The sequence below is a fragment of the Trachemys scripta genome, chromosome 2 (assembly GCF_013100865.1).
Source record: "Trachemys scripta elegans isolate TJP31775 chromosome 2, CAS_Tse_1.0, whole genome shotgun sequence".
In the NCBI taxonomy this organism is placed as follows: Eukaryota; Metazoa; Chordata; order Testudines; family Emydidae; genus Trachemys; species Trachemys scripta.
The window spans coordinates 251,218,593-251,245,457 of NC_048299.1; the positions used below are offsets into that span (position 1 = coordinate 251,218,593).

Sequence of the window (26,865 nt, forward strand, 5' to 3'; positions counted from 1 at the left end):
TGTCCCCTGACGGCCCTGACCTCTATCCACACTCCTGTCCCCTGACAGGCCCCCCGGGACTCCCATGCCTATCCAACTGCCCCCTGCTCCCTGTCCCCTGACTGCCCCCAGGATCCCCTGCCTCTTATCCAACCCCCTTGTTCCCCATCCCCTTACCATGCTGCTCAAAGCATCTGGACTGGCAGCTGCACCACTCAGCTGGAGCCAGCCACACCGCCGCGCAGTCTAGAGCACCGGGGCAAGCCAGCGGTTCTCGCAGTCGTGCTGTCCAGCAGGCGCTCGCAGCCCCACTACCCAGAACGCTGGCGGCACAGCGAGCTGAGGCTGCATGGGAGGGGGAACAACAGGGAAGGGGCCGGGGGCTAGCCTCCCCGGCCGGGAGCTCAAGGGCCGGGCAAGACAGTCCTGAGGGCCGGGGCCGGGGGCTAGCCTCCCCGGCCGGGAGCTCAAGGGCCGGGCAAGACAGTCCTGAGGGCCATAGTTTGTCCACCTCTGTGCTGGGACTTAAGCTCTCTTGCTTCCTAGTTCTATATCCATCACTGGAACTCAAGGCAATAAACTCTCCAGCCCTTTCTGTTTAAGTTATGTACTGCAAGTGGCAATAGGTAGGGCCCTATCAAATTCATGGCCATAAAAAACACATCATGGACCATGTAATCTGGTCTCCCCCATGAAATCTGGTCTTTTACCCTATACTATACAGATATCATGGGGGAGACCAGCGTTTCTCAAACTGGGAGTCCTGACCCAAAAGAGAGTTGCAGGGGGGTCACCAAGTTATTTTAGGGGGGTTGTGGTATTGCCACCCTTACTTCTGTGCTACTTTCAGAGCTTGGCGGCTAGCGAGTGGCGACAGTTGACTGAGGGCCCAGCTCTGCTGGCAGCAGCGCAAAAGTAAGAGTAGCAGTACTGCAACCCCCCCTACAATAATCTTGCGACCCCATACACAACTCCTTTTTGGCTCAGGACCCCTATAGTTACAACACTGAAATTTCAAGTTTAAATAACTGATATCATGAAAAATTTATGATTTTTAAAATCCTATGACAGTGAAATTGACCAAAATGGACTGTGAATTTGGTAAGGCCCTAGTGATAGGCATCAATGCATACTATTAAACAGCTGAAATTTCTTAAGACTTTTTGCTCGTGACTTCTGAATAAATGAATAGCAGACAAACCGTGTCAACAATTTGCTAGTTGCTTACTACATTCCGACTACCATATTATAGAATGCACACTATATATCTGGTTAGGATTAAAGTGCATAATGAAGAACATATTTACATCCTGTATTTTTCCAATTCTATCCACTATATTATAGGATTAATGGGTCTCAGGTTCATGTCAGGAGCCAAATTGTTCTAATAAAATATGAAGTAGTTCTTATCTACTAAGAAGCTGGAAAGGACACAGTTCATAACATTAGTGTACTCTATAGTATATCCCTAAATCTGAGACAATTCAAACAAGACTACATTTGATTTATTAAATCTCATCCATGCTCCCTTCATTTTACATGCTGAGCTTCTGTTGATGTGATGGTTAAACAAAACTCAAGAAGCTATGCAAATAAAAGAAAGCCATTTCTCTTATTTTATTTTACAGAGCACCAACAACGTGCTTGGCATTGTACAAGACAAACGACACCTCCCTACTCCAGCCTACCTAAGTTATTTCTCAGATATCCAAAACCAATGGAGTTTACAATCTGCATAAAATACTGAGTGTACTTTACAAGCAAGTAACTTCACTCATGTTGATATTCCCAAGGGAACTAATTAACATACTCATGTGAGTAAAGTTACTGAAGTTTCTTATTAGTCATTACAATGATCTACAAAGTATTTGAGAACAAGGGACAACATTCTGCCCCCATTTAAGTCAATGGGAGTTTTGATTGATTGATTTGATTTCAATAGGGTCAAAATTTCTTCCAAGGTCTCTGCTCTGAAGAACGCACAGACCCATTTAAACAAATGCATGGCACACTAGTTCAAGAAACAAAAGGCATGGGAACAGAAGGCCAAGTTTCCCACTCTATCACACAGAGGGCAACAGGGGTACTGCAACAATCTGTATAGTGGGGGTGCTGAGAGCCATTGAACCAAACTATAAACCCTGTATATGATGGAAACCACTTCAAGCCAGGGGGTGCTGCTGCACCGGCAGGATCCCTAGTTCCAGCACCTATGGATAGCAAGGAGATCAGTGATGGAAGGGACTGAAGGAGGAGAGTAATGAGGGGTAAGAGACAAACCATTATAGGCATGAACAGCAGTATGAAAGAAGGTGCAAAGAAGAAGCAAGCAGAAACAGAGAACAGATATTAATTTTATTTGACTTAGGAACTTGTATCCATTGTATCATTAATAGGGCTCAGATTGACATGCCTATAATTACCCAGGTCAACCCGCTCACTCTTTTTAAATATTTGTACCACATTAGCCTTCTTCTAGTCATCTGGAACTTCCCCAGTGTTCCAAGATTTATTGAAAGTCAACATTAATAGTCCAGCAAGCTCCTCAGCCAGTCCTTTTAAAACTCTTGGATGCAAGCTATCCGGACCTGCTGATTTAAAAATGTCTAACTTAAGTAGCTGCTCTTTAACATCCTCTGGTGATACTAGCAGAATGGAAAGTTGTCAAGGCTCCGTCCCCACTCTAAACTTTAGAGTACAGATGTGGGGGCCTTCATGAAAATTTCTAAGCTTAACTACCAGCTTAGATCTGGTCCGCTGCCACCACTCCCAATGTGGTGATTCCCTTCCCTGGGTAGCCTTGAGAGACTCTTCACCAATTCTCTGGTGAATACAGATCCAAACCCCCTCCTCTCTCCCACCAACTCCTGGTGGATCAAGATCCAACCCCCTTGGATCTAAAAAACAGGGAAAATCAATCAGGTTCTTAAAAAGAAGGCTTTTAATTAAAGAAAAAGGTAAAAATCATCTCTGTAAAATCAGGATGGAAAATAACTTTACAGGGTAATCAAACTTAAAGAGCCCAGAGGACCCCCCTCTAGCCTTAGGTTCAAAGTTACAGCAAACAGAGGTAAACACCCTAGTAAAAGGTACATTTACAAGTTGAGAAAACAAATATAAAACTAACACGCCTTGCCTGGCTGTACTTACAAGTTTGAAATTTGAGAGACTTGTTCAGAAAGATTTGGAGAGCATGGATTGATGTCTGGTCCCTCTTAGTCCCAAGAGCGAACAACCACCAAAACAAAGAGCACAAACAAAAGCCTTCCCTCCACCAAGATTTGAAAAGTATCTTGTCCCCTTATTGGTCCTTTGGGTCAGGTGTCAGCTAGGTTACCTGAGCTTCTTAACCCTTTACAGGTAAAAGGATTTTGGAGTCTCTGGCCAGAAGGGATTTTATAGTATTGTACACAGGAGGGCTGTTACCCTTCCCTTTACAGTTATGACAAAAGTATTACCATATTATCTGACTACATCATCTCTTTTTTCCCAAATACAGAACAGAACTACTTATTGAACAGTTCTGCCTTTTCTGCATTATTATTGATAATTCTACTATATCCATCTAGTAATGGACCAATACCCTTTTTAGGATACTTTTTATTCCTTATATACTTTAAAATATCTTTCCTATTGTTCTTAACTCTGCTGGCCATAGATTACTCCTTGTGTCCCTTTGTTTTCCTTACCAATTTTCTACAATTCTTAGCTTCTTATTTATATTAATTACTATCAGCTTCCACTTTCTTCCATTTATTGTATTTAAAATTTTTTTTACAGTTTCCCTTCTAAATGAAGTGGATCTTTTAACCAGTATGGACTTCTTCCTTGGTTGTTGGATTGTGTCTTTTTGGGTATCTAGTGCATCTCTCTTCTATGGCATTCATCACCATAGTGTCCAAGCGCCTCACAATTATTAATACATTATCCTTGCGACAGCCCTCTCAGACAGGCAAGTATTATTTCAAGATAGACTCAGTGACTTGACCAAGGTCACACAGGAAGTCTGTGGCTGAGCTGGGAAACTAATACAGCTCTTCTGCATCCCTGTGCAGTGCTCTATTGTCAAATTCACTTTTCCATTCTAAATCTGTAGAAAGATTTCACAAGTCCTCAGTGAAATTAGAACTCAAGACTAGAGCTGATTAAAAAGTAGCAAATTTGCTTTTTTGAGGAAGATTTCAAAGTTTCCTGCAAAAGTTTGATTAAAAAAAAAGTTTTCAAAAAAGATTTAGTTTTCAAAAGACAAAAATGGGAATTTTACACCTCGCCCCACACACAAAATCAGTTGTTGTTGTTGTTGGTTTTTTTTTTTTTTTTGACAAAAAAAAAATCTGGAAATTAACCAAAATAAAAATTTCCTGCCAAAATGCCATTTTTCATCAAAATAGCATTTTAGCAAGCTCTATACATGACCTGTGCTTTACAGGCCAGTGCTGTAACCTCAGAGCTATGGAACACTCCTCTGAAGAAAATAAGGTGTGAGAAGCGATGTGGGAGGATAAGGAGAAAGGGATAAGTAGGGGTGAAGTTGCACAGTGTCTCAGGAAAGAAGCTTGAATTTGATAAAGGAGGAGAGAGAAAGCCAGTGAAAGTTATGATTCCATGAGCGGAAAGGGAGCTAATGAGTTTGGAGTGGCAGAAGGCTAAGATGATTTTAGCAGTTGAGTCCTGGGTAAACTGTGAGGGGAGAGGAGGTGCACTGAGGAAGATTACAGTAGTCAAAAGAGAAACACACCATGGTTTTAGCAGCAAGGATAGAGAGGAAAAGGTGAATTTTAGAGACAAGGTGGAGAATATGAAACTCATTTGTGTCCTTAAAATCTATCCTGCATTATGCATGTATATATACACTGAACTAGAAGAGTTGGAAATGGGTGGGAGCAGGAAAAACATTCCTATGAAACATCTCTGAGAAAAAAGAGCAAAGACTTTGACCCTCCTTGGTTCCTTGTTTTCAGATACTAGGCACTTGCTTTTTCCAGAATGTAATGCTGAGAAATTAGGCTCTCTGTAAGTTGCTTTTAGCATGCTGTTTTAAAATATTAAGATGTCCACATGTTTTTAGGGAGTTATACAAAAGAAGAATAAATATACTATCCTAATTCTATAGCACCTTTCATCCAAGGAAATCAAGGCACACTACAATAATTTAACTAAGCCTCACACTACCACTGTGAGAAGCACTACTATCATCCTTATTTTACATATGTAGAACTGAGGCACTGAGATTTAGAGCCTGATTAACAGACTTGCAAAGCATCCGCAGTTCCCATTGGCATTGCAAATTCTCACTACTTCTGAAAAATCAGGCCCTTTCTGACTTGTCTGAGGCCAGACAGCAAAAGTAAACAGCAGATCTGTTCAACCGAGCAGGTCAAAAAATGAAAGTTTTTTAAAAAAAAAAAACCCAAGATTTCATGAAAACTTCATGCCTTTTCAGGGGTTGGAAAATTTTGAAATTCTGAATTTAATGACCAGCTCTTCTGGTAATTTTGGCTTTTGCCATCTTGGCTCCAAATCGCATGCTGTTACCACTAAACCACTCAAGATATTTAAGTAAAGCTGTAAACTGTAGTATCAAATAAATGTAGTAATCACTCTAGGATATATTTGAACATAAACAAGAATGCTCAGCTAATTAAATTTCTCCTTTAGTTAAACACTAGCATCTAAACCAATGAGAAGTTATCCCATGCAATGGGACGTCTAAGGGATTATTATATTGTTACTGCTAAGGGTAGCGAGGGATGGAGTATAGTTTTTATATATTGTAATTAATATTTAGTTTGCAAAGGAAAAATAACCTTCCTCATACTACGGGTGCATCTACACTTGGAGCTGGGGGGTTGATTTCCAGCTGTAGGAGACATACTCGTGCAAGCTCTTGTCAAGCCAGGGCACTAAAAATCGAGTATAGCTGCGGCAGAGTGTGTGATGAAATGTACTCAGGGCAGCTAGCCCACCCTGCAGCTTGCATGGCCACAGCTACACTCTGTTTTTAGTGAGCTAGCTCAACAAGAGCTAGCACGAGTATGTCTCCTCCATCTGAGATTCACACCCCTAGCTCCAAGTGTAGACATACCCTGTATGGTTAAATGAAGCAGCTTAAATGGTTTACCAGAATCTAAAAGCTAGGAATGTTGACTAGAAATGCAATATAAATAGGAAAGAAGGATAACACCAAATAAATGGCTCCAATCATAAATTGTTTCAGTATAAACCTTTAGGAGAAATAAATGACTCCTCCACGGCATTTTAAAATTTGAAATGGTGTGTCCTTTCCCATTACAGCGTGGGTAATTTCTCTCAGGTTTGGCCACTGACTGAAAGCACATTCTAAAGTGAACATAAGAACATAAGAATGGCCATACTGAGTCAGACCAAAGATCCATCCAGCCCAGTATCTTGTCTACCAACAGTGGCCAATGCCAGCTGCCCCAGAAGGAGTGCAACTAACAGGTAATGATCAAGTGATCTCTCTCCTGCCATCTATCTCCACCCTCTGACAGAGATTAGGGACACCATTCCTTACCAGTCCTGGCTAATAGCCATTAATGGACTTAACCCCCATGAATTTATTTAGTTCTCTTTTAAACCCTGTTATAGTCCTAGCCTTCACAACTTCCTCAGGCAAGGAGTTCCACAGGTTGACTGTGCCCTGTGTGAAGAAGAACTTCCTTTTATTTGTTTTAAACCTGCTGCCAATTCATTTCATTTGGTGTCCCCTAGTTCTTATATTATGGGAACAAGTAAATAACTTTTCCTTATTCACTTTCTCCACACCACTCATGATTTTATATACCTCTATCATATCCCCCCTTAGTCTCCTCTTTTCAAAGCTGAAAAGTCTTAGCCTCTTTAATCTCTCCTCATATGGGGACCGTTCCAAACCCCTAATCATTCTAGTTGCCCTCTCTGAACCTTTTCTAATGCCAGTATATCTTTTTTAAGATGAGGAGACCACATCTGTACGCAGTATTCAAGATGTGGGCGTACCATGGATTTATATAAGGGCAATAAGATATTCTCCGTCTTATTCTCTATCCCTTTTTTAATGATTCCTAACATCCTGTTTGCTTTTTTGACTGCCACTACACACTGCGTGGAGGTCTTCAGAGAACTATCCATGATGACTCCAAGATCTCTTTCTTGATTAGTTGTAGCTAAATTAGCCCCCATCGTATGGTATGTATAGTTGGGGTTATTTTTCCAATGTGCATTACTTTACATTTATCCATATTAAATTTCATTTGCCATTTTGTTGCCCAGTCACTTAGTTTTGTGAGATCTTTTTGAAGTTCTTCACTGTCTGCTTTGATCGTAACTACCTTGAACAATTAAGTATCATCTGCAAACTTTGCCACCTCACTGTTTACCCCTTTCTCCAGATCAGTTATGAATAAGTTGAAAAGGATTGATCCTAGGATTGGTCCTAGGACTGACCCTTGGGGAACACCACTAGTTACCCCTCTCCATTCTGAAAATTTACCATTTATTCCTACCCTTTTTTCCTTGTCTTTTAACCAGTTCTCAATCCATGAAAGGATCTTCCCTCTTATCCCATAACAACTTAATTTACATAAGAGCCTTTGGTGAGGGACCTTGTCAAAGGCTTTCTGGAAATCTAAGTATACTATGTCCACTGGATCTTCCTTGTCCACATGTTTGTTGACCCCTTCAGAGGACTCTAATAGATTACAGAAACCATGTTGACTTTTGCCCTACAATTTATGTTCTTCTATGTGTCTGACAATTTTATTCTTTACTATTGTTTCAACTAATTTGCCTGGTATTGACATTAGACTTCCCGGTCTGTAATTGCCGGGATCACCTCTAGAGGAGCCCTTTTTAAATATTGGCATTACATTAGCTATCTTCCAGTCATTGGGTACAGAAGCTGATTTAAAGGACAGGTTACAAACCATAGTTAATAGTTCCGCAATTTCATATTTGAGATCTTTCAGAACTCTTGGGTGAACGCCATCTGGTCCCGGTGACTTATTACTGTTAAGTTTATCAATTAATTCCAAAACCTCCTCTAGTGACACTTCTATCTGTGACAATTCCTCAGATGTGTCATGTACAAAGGACGGCTCAGGTTTGGGAATCTCCCCAACATCCTCAGCCGTGAAGACTGAAGCAAAGAATTAGTTTCTCCGCAATGACTTTATCGTCTTTAAGTGCTCTTTTTGTATCTCAATTGTCCAGGGGTCCCACTGGTTGTTTAGCAGGCTTCCTGCTTTTGATGTACTTAAAAAACATTTTGTTATTACCTTTTGAGTTTTTGGCTAGCTGTTCTTCAAACTCCTTTTTGGCATTTCTTATTACATTTTTACACTTAATTTGGCAGTGTTTATGCTCCTTTCTATTTACATCACTAGGATCTGACTTCCACTTTTTAAAAGATGCCTTTTTATCTCTCGCTGCTTCTTTTACATGGTTATTAAGCCACGGTGGCTCTTTTTTAGTTCTTTTACTGTGTTTTTTGTGGCAAGTAACAATTATGCGCTGAAATTGGCAAAATTTAGAGTTAATTAAAATTTCTTAATTTTGATTTTTTTTTTCACAAAACAGTTACATAGGAATTGCCATAATGGACCAGACCCATGGTCCATTTAGTCCAGGGGTTCCCAAACTTGGTTCACTGCTTGTTCAGAGTAAGCCCCTGGTGGGCTACAAGACGCTTTGTTTACCTGAGTGTCCGCAGGTACAGCTGCTCGCAGCTCCCAGTGGCCGCGGTTCACCATTCCTGGCCAATGGGAGCTGCGGGAAGTGGTGGCCTGGCCCACGCCACTGGGAGCTGTGAGCGGCATACCTGTGGACGCTCAGGTAAACAAAGTGTCTCGCGACCCACCAGGAGCTTTCCCTGAACAAGCTGTGAACCAAGTTTGGGAACCCCTGATCTAGTCCAATATCCTGTCTATGACAATGGCCAGAACCAGATGCCTTAAAGGAAGGAGTAAAAACCCTGCTGCAGATGTGGAGTAATCTGCCCCTCACATTAGGTCTTTTTCCTGAATTCTAATAGTTAGACTTGCCTAAGCCATGAAGGGTGAGGTTTAATAGCTTTTTTTAAAATGTTGCCATTGTTAATTATGAAAACTCTAGATGTTCTTGATAGCTATATAAAAATATTTCCCGTTTTTTGACCTGCTCTAGTTAAGTGACACTGGCAACTTGATTTTTCTGAGGGACTGAGCATCTGCAGTCCCCATTCCTCAGCACTTATGGGGGAAAAAATAATCAGACCTTTACCTTCCTGAGCCTCAGCTTCCATCTTTGTAAATGATCCTCCTCCTCCTCCATCATAGAGATGCTGGAAAAAGACTTTGAGATCCTCCAGTAGAAGGTACTCTAGAAGTGCAAGGTCTATACTAAGGAGTTAGCATCTTTATAGGGACCACACACTAAACACATGGGCTTGAAGCACTTGAAGCTAGATTACATGTGGGGGGAGGAGACAACCATTGATATTGCACCATTCTGAGTAGCCACTGTACTCTACATTTTCAGTTGGACTCTAAAGTGGAGTTTTAAAGTGTAAAGTGCCAATAGAAGTATTTTCTGAGGCAACTCAAAGCTAAACATATGAACTACACGTGTAGTGCTTGATCAGTTAGAGAGCACACACTGAGCTCTAAGTGAGGATAAAAGCCACAGAGTGTAGATGAAAAATGTTAAGACTTTTGTAATTAGAAAGAGCCAGCTGCAGCTAATAAGGAGGAGGAATGTTAAACTGGGATTTTTTTTTTTAACTTTACTGCAGCTGAGACACGGAAGCCAAGCAAATCACTGGACCCTTTCATTGTTTGATTGCTGGTAGAAAACTGCCCATGGAAAGACTACCAGCAGCTGATCTGGTAGGAACACAAGTCCTAAATGGAGGTCTCTCATTCAGGTCAAGCTTTGGCAAGCTCTAATCCTTCTCAGGTGACGTTACTTGTATTCGACCACATCCAGTTGATCTCCTCAAATATTTTCCTTCCTCTCCTCCTTAAGCCTTCCAGAGTGTGTTTAAGTAGCACAGACTAATGTTATTTTACCCAGTGAGCCTCAGATTACACCAGGACGAACATGCAGTAGTTTCACTTAGTAGCTGCTTGGAAAGCTATTAAGTGAAAACAATGTGAGAGCAAGTCTGTTTTAGGATTCAGGTTTAGAAGGGTCACATTACAATCCTTCTCCAAAAGTTGGGGGGGGGGAACCTACATGTATTTATGCTGCTGCTAATGTTACCATAAGTAAAATAGAAGTTGGAGGCTACTAGATTTTTTTCCAGGCGTCTGATGGAAATAGAACTGGAAGGAATGAAAATGAGAGTTTGGGTTCTCAAGTGAACTCCAACTCTTATTTAAGAGAATTGCCCAGTTTCAGCCTGCTTGGTTGGATCTCAACATGTCTGACACTACAGGAGCACTGCCATACAAAATGCACAGAAGCACCATTTAAAAGTTACAAGGAACACAGTGTGCCTCATTCTGATCTAACTCACGCTGGTATCACTGCTAGTATAATTCCACTGAAATCACTCCCGATTTACCCCAGAGGGAGCAAGCTCGGAATCAGGCCCAATGCCTTGGCATTTTCACTCACAGTGTGTCACTGAGTGTATTATGAAGTGTTCAATGGGAAAAGAAGAAATAGAGGAGGGTAAAGCTTATGTAAAAGCTAGGTAGGAAGGTGGGAAGCAGAGCTCCTGGGACATGTGGAAAATCAGGGATAAACTCAACAGCCCAGGTCACTCAGATTAACTCCTCTTTCCACCTTCACTTTCTTTTCATTTTGTTTTTTAATTTCCCTTAAGTTTCTACTTCTGTTTTTTTCCAAGCTTTGCCCTTTTTGTTCATGTGAAACAGTATTAAAAAAAGGAGGGGCATACTCTGGGAACTGTGCTGAATCTAAATTATTGCTGAGGGGAAGTGACAGAACTGGGAGTTCTTGCTCCCTCCCTCCCTCTGGAGACCATGAAACAACATGAGGTTGTCAATGTTTCCTACAAATGGGCTAGGAGAATTATGAGGCTGCAGAGAGTTCAGCTTCCCTAACCTTTGTGAGATTCCCCAGAGTAAAGAACCCCAGAGGCTCTCCACGATGCCCATCTGCCTCGCTTATATTCCCCAAGGATGAGTGGGATTAAGAAGACCCAAGTTAGCAATCACGAAGAACAAAACCACTGTCTGAGAACACTGCAGACAAGACCTATGGTTAATGAAGCACAGATGAATTAGGCACAGATTATATCCATACCTGAGGAGAGGAGAAATATAGCTCCTCTCCTTCCTGCCCCCCAAAAACAAGCTGAGCCAGATCTCTCTGGAGCAACCACCAGAAAGCCTCTGCAAGAGAGTGTGTGTGCACATGGGAGAGTGGGGTGGAAATTACACAGCGGACACGACAATCACTCCCTCTTTTCCACATCCGCTGAGAGAAATATAGTCACGCCAGAATTCTGCAATTTCAAATTGAGGCTTGCACTATAATGACACCTTAAAGCAGAAAGGCAGCATGATTCAGTGGATATGGCAATGGACTGGGAGTCAGGAGACTTGCATTCTATTCCCTGGCTCTGCCACTGATCTACTGCATGATGATGGCCAAGTCACAGCATCTCTTCGTGCCTCTGTTTGCCCTCCCACACTATGGCTGTCTTGTCTATTTACTCTTCAGGACAGAGCTATCTTTCACTATGTGTCTGCACAGTGCCTAGCACAATGGGCCCCAAGGCACTACAGTAATACAGAAAATTATAATATTCTTAACTAACATTTGGAATATACTCTTTACAAACAGAGTCTCATAACACACAAGTCCCACTGAGATTACAATGAGGTTTTTGCTACTGTAATATTTCTGAGTGAAAAAAATAAACTTGCATCAATTTAAACATTTTCTCTAAACACATTCTAGGAGAACCAAAAGTTACTTTAATAATTTTAATACAGGGGTAGGCAACCTATGGCACGCGTGCCAAAAGTGGCACGCGAGCTGATTTTCAGTGGCACTCACACTGCCCAGGTCCTGGCCACCAATCTGGGGCACTTAGGGGGGAGGGATAGCTCAGTGGTTTGAGCATGGGCCTGCTAAATGTAGGGTTGTGAGTTCAATCCTTGAGGGGGCCACTTAGGGATCTAGGGCAAAATCAGTACTTGGTCCTGCTAGTGAAGGCAGGGGACTGGACTGGACTCAATGACCTTCCAGTTCTAGGAAATAGGATATTTCCATTTAAAAAAAAAAGAGCTCTGCAATTTAATTTTAAATGAAGCTTCTTAAACATTTTTAAAACCTTATTTACTTTACATATAACAATAGTTTAGTTATATATTATAGACTTATAGAAAGAGACCTTCTAAAAATGTTAAAATGTATTACTGGCACGTGAAACCTTAAATCAGAGTGAATAAATGAAGACTCGGCACACGACTTCTGAAAGATTGCCAACCCCTGCTTTAATACAACCAGTTTCTTAAAAATTTTAGCCACAGATTTTCCTTTTTACTGAGCCTCAGTTCTGATGAAGTCTTTGAAATCAGGCACATCATGGGGAGAGTTCAATAAAGAGTGTATTGAATGAAAAAAAACTGTGGTGACCTCTTGTAATTCCATAGCATTTCATCATCACAATAAAGAAACCACAACCCACTTCATCACAGCATCCTGGGAATCAGTGCTGTTCACTAGATAGCAATGTTTCATTGAAAAAAATATCTTGAATTCAGGACCCTTGTGCAGAACTGAGATCTCTACAAGATGCAATAGCTGATCTGCTGCCATGACAAAGCACAGGCATTAACTACTTCATCCTATGGCAGCACCTCAGCATATGGATAAAGCAGAGTGTTAAGATTTACATTAACATGGACCTTGATGAGTAACAATCTCTATACGTGGCAAGATAAGAACATCCCCTTATGATTTCCTGAATTCTCCCCATTAACTATGAGAAAGCTGGGTCCAAGCCACAATGTTCAGATCCAGACTTTATGAAAGTTTAGGGCTCAGATCTGGTCTGAAGGTCTTTCTAGTAATACGTCCATGAGAGAAAGACTAGGCTGCCTAGCTGTCCCGAAAGGGGCTTTGCTGGATAGAAGAGAGAAGTTAGCTGCATGACTTCTGCCTTCCTATCTGAAGATGACCATCCACAGGAGTGAAACATAGGGGAGAGTAGCTAGATCATCATGGGAGGAGGTGGGTTTGGGGAAAAGGGCAGCAATTTCAAGATGTACCTTAAACAAGGACAAGGGCTTCAGAACATAACATCCAAAGAGAAAGAATAAGTTTTTCTGCAGACTTGCTAGTAGATTCTTTAGGTAAACATGTCAGTAGATTTATATGAAAGTGTATAATACCCACTACAGATCTTGTGGTAATAGATTCCAGAAACTAGAAGTCATCATTAATACAAGCCTAGACTGAAATGGATCAGAGCTATTGTTGTGATGACATACTCCATCCAGCACATCAACTTGGAGCAATGCTAAGGGCTTGGGAAGTTTGTGCCGGTATAGCTATAACACCGCAGATTCCTATTGTAGACACCATGGACTAGAGCAACATGGGGTTGCACTGGTGCAGCTAACCCCAGTATGTTACCAGGGTACATTTCCCAATACAGATCCTGTCTTAATTGATGCAGCTTGTCTACATTGAGGGGTTTACACCAGAGGAGCTGCATTGGTACAAAAGACACCCAGTATACATAGGGTCTAAAAGCTGAAATTGCTGTACTGTTTCTTTCTATACTTCTTTAGCAACACTTTTCCTACCATACTCCCTTCTCTTCACACATAACTTGTGCAATGTAAGTGTTTACATTTGTAAGTAGAAAAATTCTTCAGATAATAAAGAAGAAAAATCTGGAAAATTTAGCTAAAAAGGGACATAATCCAATGGAGCAGAGTCCGGTACTGACCACTCCCTAATCCATCCACTCTGGATTATTTGTAGACAATATTAATTTCCTGTTTATAGGGGTTTGCATTTCTTAAATAGAATTAAAGACACCTTTAATCCTATAGTGACTATATATAAGGTTTTCTGTTATCCTCATCCATAAGTATTCATAATTCAGTCAAAGGAATGTTTCTATTTACTCTAAAACATAATTCTGAAACTGTATAAGATTGTTGTAAACACTAGGTATAATTTGTTGAAGTCATTCAAACATACAATCTATTTATCTGATAGAAAGGGAAAGAGAGTAAGAGTACAGCATAAGATTTTCCCAGAATCCCAGAAGTTAAGGGGCAAAAGCTTATAGCTACATTGAGTATTTGGCTGCAATTGATTACATATTTTGAAAGAGGGGGTAATTTAATTGATTTAGGTATTGATTTCCAGAGTCTGCAAACTATGAAGGCACCAAAATGATGTTTTATGGGCATCTCTCCTCCCTTTGCCATCATATGATCAAGGTATTTAGGATAGTAATTGTTTCCTTCTGCTTTCTTTTAGGAAAAGTTCTCTTCCCTTCCCACCCCACCCATTTTATCTTTTTTATTTATGTCCTTTAAGTGGAACATCTCTTGATATAAAGAGGAAAATCTGGGAAAGGCAATCACCAACCTTTCCCATTCCATACTCGCTAAACAAAATTTGGGACAATTATTTAGACTTTTAACAAACGCATATTTAAGACTAGATAAAATTAAAGCAAAGTTACATGAATCAATTTATTTCTATCACTGTAGTATCTGACCATCATCACAAAGAAAAGCCAGCACTGTGTGACCAGGCAGATCACCAGCTAGTGCTCCATTGACCACAGTTTGGTAATTCTAGATCAGAGTCACAAGTGCATCTTAGAATTTGAGATGTCCGAGACAGACCTATCCAAGGTCAGGGGGAGGGATTAGCTTCTCACACCCTGGTGATGGCCTTGGAGGCTTTCAGAAATCCCCTTAATCTCTGGAGGAAAAAAAAATCTGATATGTACCTGAAGCTAAATCAGATTCTTGTGAAATCCCAAGGGTTCTAAGGCAGTTAGAGGTGTTGTCTCCCTGCCATACTTAGGGGCTTAGCTTTCACGCCAGCCTCCAACTAGTAGGTGTGTTGAAATCTGAAGCTTCAGTCTGTCAAAAGAACCCACCCACCCCCTCACCACAGAGCCTCCTGGCTGCTACAAAGATACAGAGGAAGGCTGGCACTACTTTACACTTCTACCAGCCTTATTTTTCATCCTAATAAGCATTTCCAGAGCCTGACACTGTTGCTGTCAGCTTTTCCAAGCAGCAGCAGTGAGAAACCAGTTTGATTCATCTCAGTTTCACTGCTCCTCAGATTCTGAATAGCAGTACTGAAAACTCATGAGACTGGTCACATCTCATTCTGGGGCAGTTTGGCAAGTCTCGAAGCATCAGTGTGAGCTGAAACAGTCAGTCTGCACAGTTAGAGAAACAGCACTTCATCAGTTCATGCTTGATTCGTGTTTGCAATGTTTCTTTGCAAACACAAGGGCTGAAAACTTACTGCATATGACAGCAGATTCTGATAAAATTGCCATTAAAGTTTCAGAATGGCTCCCTAGGATGGATTGGTCAAGCTCCAAGCATAGCCTTTCCCACCCTCTACACCAAACAATTTGTGAAGACGATTTAGTATGAAAGACTAGAGTCAGGTGAAATCAAAATTCTGTGACTCAAGTTATATAAAGACACAAAGTTAAAGCTGATGGAGACTCTTGATCCTAATCAGTTACTACACACTAGATCAGGGATCAGCAACCTTTGGCACACAGCATGTCAGGGAAATCCGCTGGCGGGCCGGAATGGTTTGTTTACCTGCAGCGTCTGCAGGTTCGGCCAGCACATCCCTCGGCCCGCTCCACTTCCTGCAGCCCCCATTAGCCTGGAACAGCAAACCGCAGCCAGTGGGAGCTGCAATCAGCTGAACCTGCAGACGCTGCAGGTAAACAAACTGTCCTGGTCCGCCAGCAGATTTCCCTGACAGCCAAGTGCCAGAGGTTGCCGATCCCTGCACTAGATCATGGGTTATCATGGGTTAAATGACTGCTTCTTGGAGCAGCTAGTCCTGGAACCCACAAGAGGAGAGGCAATTCTTGATTTAGTACTAAGTGGAACACAGGATCTGGTCCAAGAGGTGAATATATCTGGACCACTTGGTAATAGTGACCATAATATAATTAAATTTAATATCCCTGTGGCAGGGAAAACACCACAACAGCCCAACATTATAGCATTTAATTTCAGAAGGGGGGACTACACAAAAATGAGGAAGTTAGTTAAACAGAAATTAAAAGGTACAGTGTCAAAAGTAAAATCCTTGCAAGGTGCATGGAAACTTTTTAAAGAAACGTTAATAGAGGCTCAACTTAAATGTATACCGCAAATTAGAAAACATAGTAAGAGAACGAAAAAAAGTGCCAACATGGCTAAACAACAAAGTAAAAGAAGCAGTGAGAGGCAAAAAGGCATCCTTTAAAAAGTGGAAGTTAAATCCTAATGAGAAATATAGAAAGGAGCATAAACTCTGGCAAATGAAGAGTAAAAATATAATTAGGAAGTCCATAAAAGAATTTGAAGAACAGCTAACCAAAGACTCAAAAAGTAATAGCAAAAAAATTTTTAAGTACGTCAGAAGCAGGAAGCCTGCTAAACAACCTGTGGGGCCACTGGACAATCGAGATGTTAAAGGAGCACTCAAGGATGATAAGACCATTGCGGAGAAACTAAATTAATTCTTCGCATGATCTTCACGGTTGAGGATGTGAGGAAGATTCCCAAACCTGAGCCATTCTTTTTCGGTGACAAATCTGAGGAACTGTCCCAGATTGAGGTGTCATTAGAGGAGGTTTTGGAACAAATTGATAAACTAAATAATAATAAGTCACCAGGACCAAATGGTTCTGAAGGAACTCAAATGTGAAACTGCAGAACTACTAACTGTAGTCTGTAATCTATCATTTAAATCAGCTTCTGTACCAAATGACTAGAGGACAGCTAATGTGATGCCAATTTTTAAAAAAGGGCTTCAGAGGTGATTCCGGCAGTTACAGGCCGGTAAGTCTGACTTCAGTATTGGATAAACTGGTTGAAATTATAGTAAAGAACAAAATTGTCAGACATATAGATGAACATAATTTGTTGGGGAAGAGTCAAAATGTTTTTTGTAAAGGGAAATCATGCCTCACCAATCTACTACAATTCTTTGAGGGGGTCAACAAGCATGTGGACAAGGGGGATCCAGTCGATATAGTGTACTTAGATTTTCAGAAAGCCTTTGACAAGGTCCCTCACCAAAGGCTCTTAAGCAAGGTAAGCTGTCATGGGATAACAGGGAAGGTCCTCTTATGGATTGGTAACTAGTTAAAAGATAGTGAAAAAAGTGTAGGAATAAATGGTGAGTTTTCAGAATGGAGAGATGTAAATAGTGGTGTCCCCCAGGGGCATGTAGTGGGCCCAGTCCTATTCAACATATTCATAAATGATTTGGAAAAAGGAGTAAACAGTGAGGTGGCAAAATTTTTAGATCATATAAAACTACTCAAGATAGTTAAGTCCCACGCAGACTGCGAAGAGCTATAAAAGGATCTTTCAAAACTGGGTGACTGGGCAACAAAACAGCAGATGAAATTCAGTGTTGATAAATTCAAAGTAATGTACATTGGAAAACATAATCCCAACTATACATATAAAATGATGAGGTCTAAATTAGCTGTTCCCACTCAAGAAAGAGATCTTGGAGTCATTGTGGATAGTTCTCTGAAAACATCCACTCAATGTGCAGCAGCAGTCAAAAAAAACAAACAAACAGAATATTGGGAATTATTAAGAAAGGGATAGATAATAAGACATTAAATATCATATTGCCTCTATATAAATCCATGGTACACCCACATTTTGAATGCTGCGTGCAGATGTGGTCACCCCATCTCAAAAGAAATGGATTGGAATTGGAAAAGGTTCAAAAAAGGGCAACAAAAATTATTAGGGGTATGGAACGACTGCCATATGAGGAGAGATTAATAAGACTGGGAGTTTTCAGCTTGGAAAGAGACGACTAAGGGGGGATATGATAGAGGTTTATAAAATCATGACTTGTGTGGCGAAAGTAAATAAGCAAGTGTTATTTACTCCTTCTCATAACACAAGAACTACTGTCACCAAATGAAATCAATAGGCAGCAGATTTAAAACAAACAGAAGGAAGTTTTTCACACTATGCACAGTCAACTTGTGGAACTCCTTGCCAGAGGATGTTGTGAAGGCCAAGACTATATAACAGGGTTCACAAAAGAACTAGATAAGTTAATGGAGGATAGGTCCATCAATAGCTATTAGCCAGAATGGACTGGAATGGTGTCCCTAGCCTCTGTTTGCCAGAAGCTGGGAATGGGTGATGGGATGGATCACTTGATGATTACCTATTCTGTTCATTCCTTCTGGAGCACCTGGCATTGGCCACTGTCAGAAGACAGGATACTGAGCTAGATGGACCTTTGATCTGCCCCAGTATGGCCGTTCTTATGGGTTCTCAATCTGGGAGAATAACAACCAAGTTTCAGGGGGTTGTGACCAGCCTCCCTATTTAATAGCTATATTAATGTAATTAATGCAAGTTGACATCCAGCTGCTGCAGTAATTAAGTCAGTGGTGCATGTCCACACCACGCTGATTGTATCGGTTGGGTGCGTCCTCACTAGCAGCACTTGCATCGATGTACAGAGCACTGCACCATGGGTGGCTATCTCACAGTGCAACTAGCTGCGGGGGGGAGGGGTTGGGAAGGGCTTGCAGTGCCTCATGGGACCGAAACATTGTCACAGGACAGGAATAGGATCATGGCTTCGGCCTCCCAAGATGCAGTTTCTTCCCTCCCTCCCTCCCTACCCTGATATCAATAGCAAATAACCCATACTTTTCTCATGCCTTTTTTCGAAAGCCTGGCTTATCCGTGCATACATCATAGCCTGAGAAGCATGGACCCGCTCAGCTGTGCACTCTCGTTGTGAGCATTACAAACAACTTGCGCCTTATCTTGCAGTATTTCCAGAGCTGAGACAGGAGCCGTCATGCAGAACATTGCAATGTCATTCAAGCAGCCCTGCTGCAAGCCATAGAATGAAACAATTCCCAATGAAGTGCTGTTTCTAGTCCCGGGAAACAAGCACTGACTGGTGGGATCGCACCATTTTGCAGCTATGGGATGATAAGCAGTGGCTGAGGATTTCAAATGTGGAAGGTCACTTTCTAGGAACACTGTGCAGAGCTTTCCCCAGCCCTGAAGCACAACAACGCTAAAAATGAGACCTGCTCTTACAGTGGAGAAGCAAGTGGTGATCACTCTGTGGAAGCTTGCAATGCCAGACTGCTATAGGTAAGTGGGGAATCAATTCGGAGTTGGTAAATCCACAGTGGGAGATGTTGTGATCCAAGTGTGCAAGGCCATTAATCAACTTCTGCTAAGAAGGATAGTGACTCTGGACGACGTGCAGGACATAGTGGATGGTTTTGCCACGATGGGGTTCCCTAACTGCAATTTGGCAATAGATGGCATGCAATCCCTCTCTTGGTACCAGACCACCTAGCCAAAGAGTACATAAACTGAAAGGAGTACTTCTTGATGGTGTTGCAAGTGCTGGTGGATCACAGGGGGTGTTTCACTGACCTCAATGTGGGATGGCCAGGAAAGGTGCATGATGTGCGCCTCTTTTGGAACACAGGTCTGTCCAGAAAGCTGCAATCAGGGACTTCCTTTCCAGATCACAAAATAACCATTGATGATGTTGAAATGCCAATAAATGATCCTGGGAGACCCAGCCTATCCCTTGCTCCCATGGCTCCTGAAGCCATACACTGGTTGCCTGGACAGCGGTAAGGAGTTGTTCAACAATAGGCTGAGCAAGTGCAGAATGGTGGTGGAATATGCCTTTGGATGTTAAAAGGGTTGCTGGCGCAGTTTGCTTACTAGGTTACGCCTCAGTGAAAGCAATATCCCCATTGTTATCGCTGCATGTTGTGTGCTCCATAATATCTGTGAGGCAAAGAGAGAGAAGCTTATGCGGGGGCGGGGCATGGAAATAGGTTGGCAGCTAATTTTGAGTGGCCAGATACCCAGCAAGGAGCTCTGCATCTCCAGGAAGTTTTGAAAACCCATTTCAATAACGAGCCACAGTAATGTCGCCGCGTATCTGTGTTGTGCCTTCCCATACCATCCCCTCCATTGCATCAGTTTCCTTGTACCCCTTCTATTCCCCCAAAACCTCCATGATTGGAATAAATAAAGAGCATTTCATTCTCAAAATGTTGACTTTTATTGCACAAACAAAGAAACTGAAAGAACAGAAAAATAATTTAATCTTGGACAAACGGTGTGATAAAATTGGGAGGGGAGAAACCAAGTCAGCTTGTCTGTGAAAGCAGAGTACTCTTGCCCATCAAATGTCTTTGAATGGCTGACTTTTGTTCTTAGTACCCTCTCCCAGTGTTGAGTGGAAAGAATACTGAACTTCCCCTCCCCCCACCTCCTGGAACGTTTGGGAGAAGGGGATTGGGAACAGGGTGATGCTTGCAGGCAGTTCTGCAGAGGGAGTCAAACTGCATTTCTTGAAGCTCAACCAGATGCCTCAACATGTCTGATTGGTCCTTCATAATCTGCAGCATCGCATCCTGAGTGGCATGCTCCTGGGATCCTCTCCTGCTGTCCATGTCCAGTTTTTCAGACAATGAAATCCTCCAGGTTCTTAACTCCATGTAAGCTGTCCCAGAAGTGGTCATTATCTCACTGAACATGTCATCATGCATTCTCTTTTTCCATGTTCAATCTGTAAAAGCCTTTCCGCCGGTATGGAGGATGTGCTGAAGGCCAAGCCTTCCACTGTAAGGCAGGCCGAGCACAAGGCAACCACTGTCAGTTATACCCTGGGTCTAGTACAAAGTTGCTATTTAAAAAACACTCCCCTTATTATACTCAAGTGGAAGCCAGAATATAATCAGAATCACTAGCTATTCAACAAACTGGTTTGCTGTTCCAGCCTTGGTGAGTATGGCCCAGAAGCTTGTGCTGCAACTTGTGGGAAACCCACGTCGGGAGCACAGGTGGGCAGATGGACAATAACCCCTCCCCCTAGCAACATGGATGTTGCTCTGAGACCTGAGACCAGCATTAAGCCTTCCAAATTGTGGTCTTCATCCAAGGCAGCTCCGAGGGAGGGGTGGTTTGCAGCCACGAGAGAACACAGGAAGCCCAGGCCCCTTCCCTGAATGTTGGTGGTAATAGTCATGCTGGACTTGCAGAATCTGAGGTCAGTGCTGACCCCTGCCAACCAAACCATCAGCATGTTAGGAAAAGTGTGGTTGAGGGACCCAGAAGTCACCATACATGGTGGATCACATGCTCTATTGTTTTCAGTATGAGCACTTGTAATGAACACTTCCACTGTCTCCCCTAGGTGACCCTATGTGATATCAGTTTTCTGAGGGTAACAGAGGTGGCAAGGGAGCAGACGCTGTAAGCGTCTGGATACAGACTTGGTCCTCATCTGCTATGCCGTGTACCGCAATGATGCCAGCAGAGTTAATATTGGAGTGGCATGGGAAAGTGTTCCACTGTAGTGGAAGAAATAAGGCAGCCCTCCCCAAAAACTGTCTGCAAAGGATTACAGAGTACCTGCATGAAAGTTTCCTAGAGATCTCCATGGAGGATTCCCAGGCCATCCCTGTACACATAAACAGTCTTTTCTGGGGGGGGCACCCTCTACCTAGCTGGAGCAGCCACTGGGAAGCAGATACCCACTGCACCTCACTTTTTCTTCAGATTAAACATAAAATATAAGAGCATATAACCCCTATACTTACCAGAAGTGCCTTCCCTGGCATCACACTCAGCCACGATGCTGTCCTACAACCAGCTGGGCTCCAGGGTTAAAAATAGCTCCTGGCTCTCGGAGAGAATGGATCCATCTCTTGCCTGTCTCCCTTTCTCCTCCTCCTCTTCCTCACCCAGAATGTCCTCCTCATTGTTGCCTGAGGTGGCCCCGGACTCAGACTCCTTGGAGGTATCCATACTGCATTTGGGGGTAGTGGTGGGGTTGCCACCGAGAATCCCATGCAGATCATTGTAGAAGCAGTATGTCTGTGGTGCAGAATCAGAATAACTGTTCACCTCCCTTGTCTTCTGGCACGCCTGCTGAAGTTCTTTGATTTTCATGCAGCACTGCTGTGTGTCCCTGGTATTGCCCTTCTTCCCTATTCCCTGCGCAATCTTTTCATTGATGTCTACATTTCTTCAGTTGGGTCGGAGCTGTGTCTGCACAGACTCTTCTCCCCACAGACCTATAATATCCACCATCTCCTGTGTACTCCAGGCTGCAGCACATTTGGGGCTTTGAGTCACCATGATCAGCTGGGTTGGCAAGTTGTCCACGCTGATCAAACAGGAAATGGGAACTCAAAAGTTCCCGGGGTTTTAACAGGGGAGGAGCTGTTTCCTGTGTACATGGCTGCTGTGCAGCAGAGTTGAAAACGATCTCCAGAGCAGTCACAGTGGAGCATTGTGGGACACCTTCTGGAGGCCAATTCACTGTGTCTTCTCTTCTCCAGACTAAACAAAAAACTTTTAGTACAGAATTTTTCCCATTTTGCATTGGGATGAACCCATGATCTTTCCAGGTTTTTCATGATTCAGAGGAGGGACTTGAACCTCAGTCTTCCACATCCTAATTGAGTGCCATAGCCACTGGGCTCTTGGCTGTTATAGGTAGTATCACCTCCCTATTACTGTTCAGTATTCACCTATTAATACATCCAAGTACCATATTAGATCTTTTGTCACAGCATCACATTATAGCCTGGTTATCTATAATGACCATCAAGTCCTTTTCAGAGTCACTGCTTTCCAGAACCCAATCCCTTATCCTGTAAGTAAGAATGCTGTTCCCAGATGTTTTACGATAATTTTGGTTTGAAGCTTTTGATCTCTCATGTGTCCCTGATGCTGGAGATTCACTCAAATGCATAATGCAATAAACTGCTCAACCCCAAGAGATGTTATTTTGACACTGGCTGCAATTGGTAAGGCACACAAGACAAGCCTGGTGACCACTAAGGGAGATAAGAATAGGGACCTGAAAACAACCCAAGGCATTATAAGACCAGTGTAAAAGCACTTAGGTAAGTAAGTATCCAAGAGAACTGCAAAATTCAATTATGCCTTACAAATCAAGAAAGGGAAAGGAGATACTTTGGTATACAAGATTAGTCTACTGGCATTTCACCTATATTACTTTAAAATATGTTTTAAAACAGTTTCTGCAGGAAGAGTAAACAATCTTCCTAGTAAATCCTAGCTTTGAGACACCCTCGGACAAAGACTTCCCACTCCCATAATAAGAGTATTGATATGAATTAACCATAGCAAATAATATTTTAGTGTTGCAGCAGAAAACTATTAGGTGTAGAGAAATGACAGTGTAAGTTATATATGTTTATTTATAACTTTTTTTTCCTGTTGCACTAATAGAAATCTCTTGATTGAGGAATTTAAAGAATAAATTTCTGATTTTATATTGTTTAATTGACTAACAACATGAAATCAATCCCTGTTAGGAATCAAACTTTAAACCTCTAATTTTTCATCCACTTTTATTATATTATGTTGCATAATTTGGTCTGGGATGGGAAAGGGGGAGAAGGAGGAAGGAAAACATATGATCAGCTTTCTCCAGTATTTACTATACTCTCCTGGAAATGCTAGCTATAAACCCCATTTCCTATGAACAGAAATACAGATCCACAGGTCATTGTCCAGATTTTTAAAATGCTTTGTTTTTTAAAATCAGTTAATATGATAGATTTGCTTGACATTCCAAATTGGATGCAATTAATTCCTACTGCATAGGAGAAATGATCTATGCCAAGAATTTTATTTCATTACAAAAACGATATTATGGAGCATCTGAGATCACATACTATTCATAATAGAATGCCAGAAAAGTTCTAACTGCCAGTACCCCACAGTGAATGCCTGATTATTTACAGATGGGAAATGTAAAAATTGTAAAATTACAGAAATTTTGAATCCTGAACTCAGACATTACTTTGGTCTGTATGTTGCATGGTAAATGCCAATTAAGATTTCAAATATATTCACAGATCTTGCCTTTCACTCTTATCATCAGACATTTTTATTTCTTTAAAGTTTATTAACTGAAACTATATTGTATTCTCCTCAGTCCAAAATGAAAGCCTTAGGTGATAGCACAAAACAGATCCAGTAAGTCAACTGTCAATAGCAATGTTATTTCACAAGTAATCAAATGTCCATCAAGAAACTAATTTAAATCAATCTCCTTTGGGAAAGCCAGTTGTCCAACAAGTACAACAATTGGTCTAAGATCAATCAGTGAACACGAGATCAATTAAAACCAGCTTAAGTTTTTGTAGGGGGACAATTCATGCAACTCAAGTTAGATCTCTATTCATTTCTATACTCCCACAATGCAATCCTTAAGCTGTGTTGTAAAGCAGAAATACTACTATCACTCTCCACTGTCTAGCCAGCACTCTAAGTAGTTCCACATTTAATTAAAGACACAGTATACCCTTTGTTAGCACAGATAGTCAGGCTGGTCACTTTAAAGGACTGCTGCAGTTTTAGCCATGAATACAAAAATTTAATTCTGCAAACCATCTGTTGGAAAAACATCAGAACTAAATCATTTTACATTGTAATTTTGACCCACTCAGAAGTTTACATGTGCCTGAAAGTATAAGCCTCTTCTGCTTTGCGGTTTATTAGGACTTATTTTTGCTAAGCACTGGAGATGTTAACAGGTTTACCAATAACCTTTTGGTTACAATGTCTTATGAAATGTGAGAAGCAGTAGTTGAATTATCAGATTTTCTGTTGTTCTTAACTATGCGGGGAGGGGAGAGAAGAGTGGGGAAAGTGAAAACGAATATAACTACTTAAGTTTAGATAGATACCTATAGTTGTCCTAGATGAGGGCAAGACCCAGAAAAAACAACTCTGAAATTCTGAGAGAAGATGCAGTAACACTTTTGTCCACATGGGTGCTGTAATGACATATTCCACAACACCAATAACTAATCTCTAGCAATTCCAGTTTTTGAAAACCTCCAATATTTGGAAGCAAAACAAATTAAAACTTTGTGATAATTCTCTAAAATGCATTCCTCATACAAAATCATCTCTCTGTGTGTCATTAAGGTGTACTGCAAGAAACTCACTATTTAAAAAGCAAGAATCCCTCTTAAAACTTCTTAAATTGATTTATAAAAACGAATGTGTGCCAAAATCAATTATCAATTTCCTTACATTATAAAGTGCCCAAAACATTCCTTGAGACAATATAATGAGGAAACAAGACTCTAAACTGGATTTAATGACTCCCAACCTAAACAAGTATGTATTTAACAAAATCCTATTTTAGTCCCTGAAATACATTTAGATCCTTTTTTTTTTTCAACTAAAAAAATTCTTTCATAGATATAAACCAATCATCCCTAACAGTATTGTGTAAAAACCTTTGACTGGTTTAAAACCAATTTACAGGGTAAATGACAAAGTAGTTTACTTCCGCTGGTAAATACAAGCTCATTAGTAGTTGTAGATCTATGCAAGGTAATAACTTCTGAAGGGTAAAATAATTTACCATGTGCAACTAATCACCATAGCCATAAGACCAGATCCCGCCTGTAAAACAAGCTCAGGCGTACTCGAGACTGAGAAGTGCTGCATCCGCTTGGCGGAGGGCATTAACTCAGTCCCGGAGTAGCAGAGCTAAAGTGAGAACAGTTTAACAGAGCAGTGAGAGGCAGGCAGAAGCGCTGTCCCCGGGAGAGCCAGAGGCAGGAACATTTCTCCATAAAGCCCGTTATAAACAGATCACCTCCCAGACTGGGCAGGAGAAGAGTCAGGACCTATTGACCTAGAATCACCAGCGCTGTCACGACTATCTCCTGGGACAAAGGGGAGTGTCTGGGGCTGCGGCAGGCGTTGCATGAAATTACTACGCGAACAATCAATAACCTGGTTCCTTCAGGTCCCAAGGAGAGAGGGGTCGCTCGCTCGCTCGCACACAGGCGGTTACCCGCTGGTTATCGCGGGGTCACTCATCAGCAGGGAGTGAGCGCTGGACTATGATTGTGGAGGTGAATGTAGATCACATGGCCATCAATGTACCTGCGGCTTCTAGATTCACTGCCCCTCTTTTCACCAGCACATCTAATGTCCTGTACCTGGATCCAGCCCCGTTGGAGCTGGGATGGGCAGTCGCATCGCACACGCAATGCTCCCCTTTCACTGACGGGCTCCCGGCACCCAAACGACCCTATTCTAAATAGACCCCCGCCCCTGCAAACCGGGCGTCGCAGCGTACAGCGCCGATCCCCCGTTTCAGCTCGACCCTCCCCCCACAGCAGAGCGCCAAGTTCAGCGCCTAGTCCCACGGCTCTCGCTGACAAATGCGTCCAAACGCAGGTCGGCTGGGATTTTCAACTCCCCGCCTGCAAACGGCTAACGGGGATTTCCTCCGGTTGGGACCAACCAGCCCACGGGGTTTCTCTGCGAGTTAGCGCAGCTCCGAAACCCTGAGGGGAGCGGGCACTCAAGGCAGGGCAGCTGAGGTGGTGCCTTCTCTCGATGGGGTTTTCATCCACCTGCCAGGCAGCCGTGAGCTGCCTGGCAGCTCCGTGGGGAGGACGAGAGCGACTGCACCTCCCGGGCCAGCTCGGGGGAGCGGGCAGGGCGCACTTGCTGCTCCCCAATAAGTCACTTTAGACTAAGGCTACGCGGCGCCAGGAGCGCACACTCCCTCCTCCCGGGGAGCTCGCAGGTCCCCGGCCGCGCGTGCGGGACAAGCGCTCCCACCCCGCGCGCGGACGCGGACCCGGACCCGGACCCAGCC

General features: G+C 42.3%; 1 protein-coding gene across 1 annotated transcript in view; it reads right to left on the reverse strand.

Moving 5' to 3' along the window:
* Positions 1-26,865, reverse strand: part of RSPO2 (R-spondin 2) — a 162,530-nt gene that overhangs the window by 135,254 nt on the left and 411 nt on the right. The gene's annotated exons all lie outside the window — the stretch shown is intronic.